Genomic DNA, 8,730 nt, shown 5'->3' with positions numbered 1-8,730 from the left:
TTGTTTTGTGTTACCCATTTGTCTAGGAGATTCATGTAAGTACCCCTTTTTGTGTTTCATTTTTATAGTTGCCCCAATCCGACCCCTTGCCTTTCAACTTATCCTCGACCCCAGCTCTCCAAATAAACCCTGAGTGCCGTTCGCATAACTATCGTTTATTTTGCTTGCCCTATCTCCACCCTCAGTAACTTCTGTCCCAATTTTCAACCCCTTATAGCAATAGGTACCCTGTGTGGTAGGCAAAATATTTCGTTACAATATTACAATGTACTAACAGTCGAAAAAAAAAATGAGATAATGTGGAAAACGACAATTTGACCCTACTCCATAGGCAACCACAGCAACTTTTATCAAATTAAAAACAACTACAAAGTCAAGTTACAATACACTTCAGAAAAGCATTGATTCTGTCATTATTGTTAAAAAAATATTATTCGAGGTTTTTCTGTTACAAAAAATCTCACCTTTGTTATCTGTGAACGAGTAGTCATCTGTGTGAAACATCCACAATTAATCCGGTATAATTATCGTAAAATCTATGTTTAATTAGCAGTAGCTATTTAAATTCAATTCTTGTAAGTTTTATTCATCCATGTAACTTGTGTGTGATCGCCAATATCTTGGAAATAGTGTCGTTTCGAGTCAAATCGAAATCTAGTGCGGTGTGATCACAGAGTTACATAATTAATAATCCACGGTAACTTTCATCATCGGAAGGTTAACGCATCATCTACCAAGAGATGCAGAAATAATGTAAGGCTAGGTACCACAGGAGTTTTTTTTTCAAAGTAAAAGATTTAAGCAAAAACGGGCCACTATAATGTATACCTACGTTTTCGAATCGACGAGAGAGGCTTATAAGATGCTCAGGAAGATCGGCCATTATTTGTTGACTGGGTTGGGTATGAAACCGAAAACAGGTGGAACAATTTCGTATGAGAGTTTTTGTCTCTTGCAGACCGGTTAGTGGCCAAAATTTGAGCCTGAAATTTGACAACACTGTTTGGGCTCCAGCATGACCTAGTCGGACATGTTTTTGTTCGAGAATCATGGAAACTAGTTATGAGATGATACCAAGGTTGGGTGTTTTTGATTGAATGGAGTTGAAGCATTCTCTAACCTCCTACCAACTCGTATGATGTTGTTATTGTCAATAAATGGATTTAGTTTTAAGATATTTGGATCTTTAATTGGAAGATTTTTGATTAGGGATTTTAGTTCCTTTTAAAAGTGGATTTCTTGGAGAAGCTGTACAATCCTTTGGGAAGAAATATTTATCTCTTCGACTGATAGCTCTCCACTTTATCCTTCTGTTGGATGCGAAGAATTGTGAATGAATCTAAGCAAATATGCAATGGTGCGTTGTAGACGGGAAAATGTGGAAATTTTTGATAAAGTTTCATTGCAGAACTTTTACTTTACACCTGGTGCAGTATGTACTAAAGTTACTTTTTGTTTCTCTAGCATTTTGAGTACCTACCTGTTTAGATTTTTTTAAGTCCGAAAGATTTGTGTTTGGATCTTGCAAGAAATTCTGGACTTGCCATCATAAATCACAATTTATGTTGTTGTGAGGAAGCACACCACGTGATGGCAGGTCTGCTGGATTGTGTTGGCATTTTACAAGGCGCCATTTGAACTTTGAAGTCATTTCTTGAATTTTTCTAGTCGATTAGAAACGAGGGCGCTCTATCGTGAAGCATGAGACTGTATCCAACACCGTACTACTGTGGAATCAGTCCGCAAATTTAGACTTTCTGGAGTTAATCTGTTCACAGCTCCAAACTGCGAAATGAAACTGTTTTTAGCGGTGAAACTCGGGATTTGGAAAATGTCAATCTTACCGAGATGGTTTTGTCGTGATAGAAGGCTCGGATGTATACACATGTAGCGTATGCTTTCTAACTTGCGTCTGCAAATCCATGGATTTCAACAATTGTGGATTTTTCAAGATTTTTTGAGTTTTAAAAATTTTGAATAAAATCCTTTATAAAAAGGTATATAAAAAACCCAGTTGGGCTATGTTAAATTGGCAAAACGTTTTCGGAATAAGTATTCCATCATCAGTACCCTAAAAGTATTTAACCACTTAATTAAAAAGAATTGAAATAATTTAAGTTTTGACTAAGGTTAGTGTAAAATGTGGTTAATACTTACAAGTTAATACATGGATGTAGCCACTAAATATGGGGTTACAAACCCTTTAAAAATTGCTAATTGAAATTTAGTTTACATTATGTCTGTTTTACAATTTAGATGGTAAAGTTACCGTTGGATTGGTAACATGGTGACATATGACTCTGCAATAAGTTGCAAGTCCTGAGACGGTATGTCTACGAGGACTTCAATAAAGCAACTGATTAAAATGACAATCTTGGCAGGTTATGACGGAAGTTGTGACAGAGCAGTCAGTGTAACTATATATGTCTATTTAAGACAAAAGCCAACGTTATTTAAAAATTGTGAAAAATTGAAATAAAATAAAATTATAACAGTATCAACCATCAATGTTATTGTTGTAAATTATGTATGTAAGATAAAGTTATGGTGAGAAAATTATGTGATTAAAGTTAGGCAACCAACTATACAGTGTCAAGTGGTGTGATGAAAAGATTCTAATATAAGGCCCTTTATGTTTTAATAACATCTGGTACCTGGAAAATGGAAACTAGACACAGGTGAACAGTTGGGTTCTTGAAAAGTATAGGAATTAATATGTTTGATATGTGAGAATGTTATTCAATGAATGAAATAAAACTATTGTAGTATAAGACAGATGTAAAAATTGACTTATAACTCAATTATATTAGGCCCTGTATGTCAAAAAACAACATTTGGTACCTGGAAAATGTAGAATTTCTTGAGTTGCAAGTTCATAAATGTAATATCTGATTGGGTGTTAACAAACTGAGTGATGTAGTTATATTTTGAGTGTTGACAGGTATCTGAAATGGACAAAAATTGATGGTTGGAAGTGGTTTTATAATGTGCTGGTCATAAAGTACTCAACTTATAACTTGAGAAAAGGCCCTATCTGTTATAAAGCAACACTAGGTACATAAGGAAAATAAAAGATTAAGTTATAAGTTGGTAGGTTGAATGAACTATTGGTCTATATTGAATATATTAGTAAACTGAAATTGTTGTTGGTGGCTCTGTTGAATTTGAGTAAAGAGGATAAAAATTAAGGTGTTTTTTTGAGAGAATTGTGATAAACGGATAGACTACGGAAGGCTGAGGTCCCCAGAGAACCGAAGCCAAACCCTGAGGGAATTGTATAGAGAAGTAAAATAAGAATTTAATAGTCGGGAAGGGGTGGGGGATGACGGGTGATCTGATCTGAATTTGGAAATGACGAAATAGAGGAATGTAAAGTATTGGTTATAGTGGTTAAGAAAACGTCCGAAAACGTTTTGCCAATTTAACATAGCCCAACTGGGTTTTTTATATACCTTTTTATAAAGGATTTTATTCAAAATTTTTAATATATGGTATACAGCCAAACACAGGAACTTAGTTTCCTTGTGGATTTTGAGTTTTAGTAAATATAGTGGTTTCTTTTTCACCCATATTTGACCACCAAGCTTTAAATGAGAGAGATTTTGATGCAAGGCTGGATTACTGCAATTGGATGTTAGGTCTGCTAGAAGAACAACCGCATATCATGTCAAAGATTTTGTGGACAGACGAGGCTACGTTTAATAGCGCGGGTGGTGTTAATCTGCATAATATACACTATTGGGCTGAAGAAAATCCGCACTAGATATATGAGGTGCAGGTTCAAGGTAGATGAAGTCTTAATGTTTGGTGTGGTATAGTTGATGGAAAGATCGTAGGTCCATATTTCTTTGATAGAACTTTAAATGGCGAAACATATTTGGATTTTCTGGAAAATCAGTTGCCTGTTTTATTGGAAGATATTTCCTTACAAACAAGAAGAGATGTGATATTACAACATGACGGGTGTCCTGCGCACTTTTGGTGTTTCCATTAAACATTTTGAAGAAAAACAAATTTTAATTTTTTCTATTCGAAAGTAACCTCTACCAATGACAATTAAAACTAAATGCAATTGTTTTATAGTAGATGTAAATTAAATCATCCACACTCTTTCTAATGACACTAATTTCGTTAAAATCGGTTGATCAAACCAAAGTTATAGGTATTTATCCACAAATACTTTCCCACTCTCCCCCACCCTTTATTTGAAAAATAAAAAAAAAGTACTTAAACAACTTTGTGCGGAATTTAGGCCTCTTTCTAGTTTACTTATTTAACACTTGGTATAACATAACATAACAATATCTTTATTTTTAGAAAATAATATACATTCCGTGAACATAAAATTATTTAAAAAAATCAGTGTCACAAACGAAAATATTATTTACTTATTCCTAACCGTTACATATACAAATAGTCCTCCACAGAATATGGCTCAAGAGCTACCAGTAATTTAAATATTTGATGTTTATACAAACTTAATCTTTCCTCCCTTTTAATAGGTTCAGGCAGTTTATTAAACAATTTGATGCAGCAATAAAGAGCGTTTTTTTCTGTTATACTTAACCTGTGTATTGGAATTTTATAATTATATAACCTGGTATTTACTATACTATTGGGCTCAAAGTTCCTAAAGAGTATTTTATTCTTATATAGAAACAGTAAGCATTCTTGAATAAATACAGCGTAAACTGTTAAAATATTATTACTCCTAAAATGCCCTCTACATGATTCCCTACTTTTTAAGTGAAACATAACTCTGATTATTTTTTTCTGAACCAGAAATACATTATTTATGTCCCTACTGTGGCCAAAATTTATTAGACCATATCTAAATTTTCTTCAAAATTAGCATGATACACTGTTTTTAATGAGTTACTATTCATGTATTTTTTTAGAACTCTAAAGCTGTAAATCACTTTACTCAAAGACATACATAACTGGTCAACATGTTTATCCCAACATAAAAAACTGTCAATATATAATCCTAAAAATTTGGTACTGCTGCTAATATTTAAAGTGTCATTATTTACAATAATACTGTTTGGCATATCTGAATGTGCATAATTTGTCTTAAACAAAAGAAGATCTGTTTTATTTTGATTTAAAACCAACCTATTCATAGAAAACCAGTCTTTAGCTTTCTGGAACTCTAAACTAGCATTAACGCTTAGAACAGACATGTCTTTACCACTGACTAAAATGTTTGTATCATCTGCATAATTTGTTATGCTGGAAGTAGTATTAGCCACTAGACCATGAAGATCATTGATATAGATCACAAACAGTAAAGGACCAATCACACTTCCTTGTGGTACTCCAATATTGATAGTGCTTTCAGATGAGATGCCTATTTCAGTGTTTTTATGTATTTTTACTAAATGTCTCCTATTTGCCAAGTAGGACTTAAACCAGTTCAATGCTGGTCCACGTATACCATATTTCTCCAATTTATCAAATAATAGGTTATGCACTAAACAGTCATATGCCTTTGATAGGTCCAAAAAGAGACCCAAAGCCATATGACCAATCTCAGTACATTTCAAAATATCCCAGACAAATTGAAAAATCGCAGTCTGAGTTGATTTTCCCTGTTGATAACCATGCTGATTTGCACTAATAATATGACATTTTGTTAAAAATTCTGTTATCCGCCTATACATAGTCATTTCTAAGATTTTTGAAAAGGAACATAGAAGGCTAATTGGTCTATAGTTATTAATTAATTTAGGATCACCCTTTTTGTAAACAGGTGTTACTATGGCAGTTTTCAGGCATTCAGGAAATACACCAGATTTTAGTGAATTATTTATGATTGTAGTGAGAGGATTCACTATCTCCTTTATACAAAGTTTAAGGATTTTAGTGGGTATTTCATCAATTCCACAACTCATTTTGTTTTTTAAATTTTTAGTTATATCATATTATATGTATAATTGGGCATATTTCACAAAAAACTGGTTTTTAAATTTTTCTTCACAGGTTACGCTCCCTAGCGGTTAACCCAGAAACTTGAAAGTTATTTCCAGCGATTTCTCTTGGCCACTTTTACTAAGGAATTTTTTCTCCTAAAGTTATAACATGAATAGTTTCTGATATATAGCCGAGAGATCGGCTTATTGGACCACCCGGTACATTTGCTCAATACGATTGGAGAAAAATTTATCATTGGTGCAGACATTAATGCTAAAAACACTGTATGGAGTTCAAGGTTAGCTAATACAATGGGTAGGGAATTACATGTAGCAATAGAAAAAATACATGGACAATGCCATTAACTGGAAAAACTCACATATTGGCCCACTGATAAAAATAAAACACTTGACTTAACTGACTGTTTCATTTCAAGAAAAGTTGCAACAAATTTTATGAAAATAGAAGCTGATGGCCCCAGTTCTGATCACTTTCTAATATTACTAATATTCACAATCAGTGAGCATAATGTAGGGGAAATGTGCCTATGATGGACCCCTTAAGGAAAAAGCTCCCTAATAATTTTAATTATTTACTTAGCATGCTTTAAATATGACCACATAACGTCTTGTTATTTGTATAATATGCAAAGGTTTCACATTTTGATAAAAATTAAGATGACAAAAGTTATTCATAGTTTACTAAAATCCTGTTAAGGGTCCATCATGGGCATATATGCGCTCATGATGGACCCTTTGATACGCCCATGATGAACCCGTTGCATTTTGTATAAAATAAGTAAATACCAAATTATTTTATTAAACCAAAAGATATTCTAAACCATAAATAATATTACAAATAGGTATTTTTAAAAAAAAGTTACATGCACAATTCACACACAAATTGTTTACGTCCAGGATTTACATCTGCACATTTATTGTGACACCAATTCTTACACACTTGACAACGAATCCATTTTTCTTTGAATCGTGAATGCGAAAATAGTTCGTTACAGTAAATGCAAGCTGCATCGTCCGAGTCGTGTTCTTCAAAACAAGATTCACAATCGTCTTCAGAACTGTTTGTAGTTGAAACACGAACTTGCCTTTTTACTTTTCTTGCGTCTTTTTTTTGCTTCTTTTTCTGCAATTTTTTGTTTTATATCATCAATTTCTGGCGTTGAATTTAAATATCCTCTTTTACCCCGTTTTCTACCCCTTTTCTGAGTTACTTCAGATACTCCAGCTAAAGGAGGAGGACAAATATCTTCGACCGAGATGTTTAGGACTGACGATGATGTTGATTTCTGATCAGTGATTTTTGATAAACCTTCAATCGAAGAAATATTTTAGTTCCGATGTTCCGGTAGTGAGTTCTCGTCAGAACATCCTGGTAGTGGGTTTTGTTCATAATTTTCTCTATTTGTTATTATAGACGGAAAAAATTGCCAATCCTCGAAGACATCTGGATTGAACGGTTCTATTCCTGTCTTTTTAAATGCATTTATTGCATTTGATGAAAGAGCACTTTTTAAATATGCTTTATTAAAGATACTGGCTACTTTAAATTGGGTAACTGTTTTACCTGGATTCTGTCGCAGCCATAATTGAATTTCTTGGCCGTAGTAAGTTTGAAGTGGTCTAAAAAATCCTACGTCCAAGGGTTGAACGTGATGAGAGCAGTGAGCAGGAAAACAAAACATAATAATACCGTTTTCTTTTGCAAACTGAAGAGCTTCAAAACTTTTATGACTACCATGACCATCGAGTAACAACAAAACTTGGTTGGTTTTAGAAGCCTTTGAATACCTTAAAAAATGTTGGAGCCAAAGACAAAAAATGTCGGAAGTCATCCATCCTTTTTTTTTGAACGAAGGCTACACTTCCAGTAGGTGCATCGATCATAAGTTCGTCCTTCTTCCTCTGTCGAGGAAAAATCAAAGCAGGAGGAACATATGTTCCAATTGCATATATTGCACATACGACCGTAATATGTAGACCGCGTTCTGCACTACTTAAAGCACCAACTTGTTTGTGACCTTTACTAGCATAAATCTTCTGCGATCTCTTTTGCACAGTTGGCAAACCGGACTCCGTGTTATAAATGTTTTCCGGTGGAAATTGAAACTCGTCTAATATATTTGCTAATGCTGTAAAATAGGCACATATATTTGGTTTATTAAAAGCTTGATCCCTTGCCAACGAAGTATTTTCTGGAGTTCGTAATGATAATCGAGGATTTCGCTTTAAAAAGTCTCTGACCCATTTTCAGCCTGCCATCTTGGTTTCCTTATTAAAACTGTGGCTAATATTGTTTATTTCAGCTACTTCGTATACAAGTTTTCGTAAATCTTTACTGGTCAGGCCAAACAAATGAGCTTCCATGAAGATAATATGGTCAGCAATTTCCTTTTCAATAGCAGTGGGAAATATTGGTCTTCGTCCTCCCAAATCACCTTTGGTACTTCCTTGCTGCTTATTAAAGCGCCTTTTCAAAGTCGTTTTTGGAATGTTAAATGTTTTTGCTGCCATCTTAAACCCCATAGTTTTTTCTTGTGTGCTTTTTAAAGCTTGCTTCATATTACTCTCATTCCACTGTTGCCTTTTATGAGGATACATCCCTGTAAAATGTATTATGTTAATCGTTAAGTAGCAACTTATTTCCTTTTTCCTATGATGGACCCCTAGTCCGTCATAGGTAACGACAAAGGGGTCCATCATAGGTAAATAGACAAGACAGTAAATTTAATTCTGTTACTTTTGTTTTGACCCTTCTAACCTAAAACAAAGTATAGTATTTGACAAAGAAAGTCTAGTA

This window comes from Diabrotica undecimpunctata, chromosome 10 (assembly GCF_040954645.1).
Source record: "Diabrotica undecimpunctata isolate CICGRU chromosome 10, icDiaUnde3, whole genome shotgun sequence".
In the NCBI taxonomy this organism is placed as follows: Eukaryota; Metazoa; Arthropoda; class Insecta; order Coleoptera; family Chrysomelidae; genus Diabrotica; species Diabrotica undecimpunctata.
The sequence above is the reverse complement of the archived record's forward strand: the minus strand, read 5'-3'. Positions refer to the sequence as shown.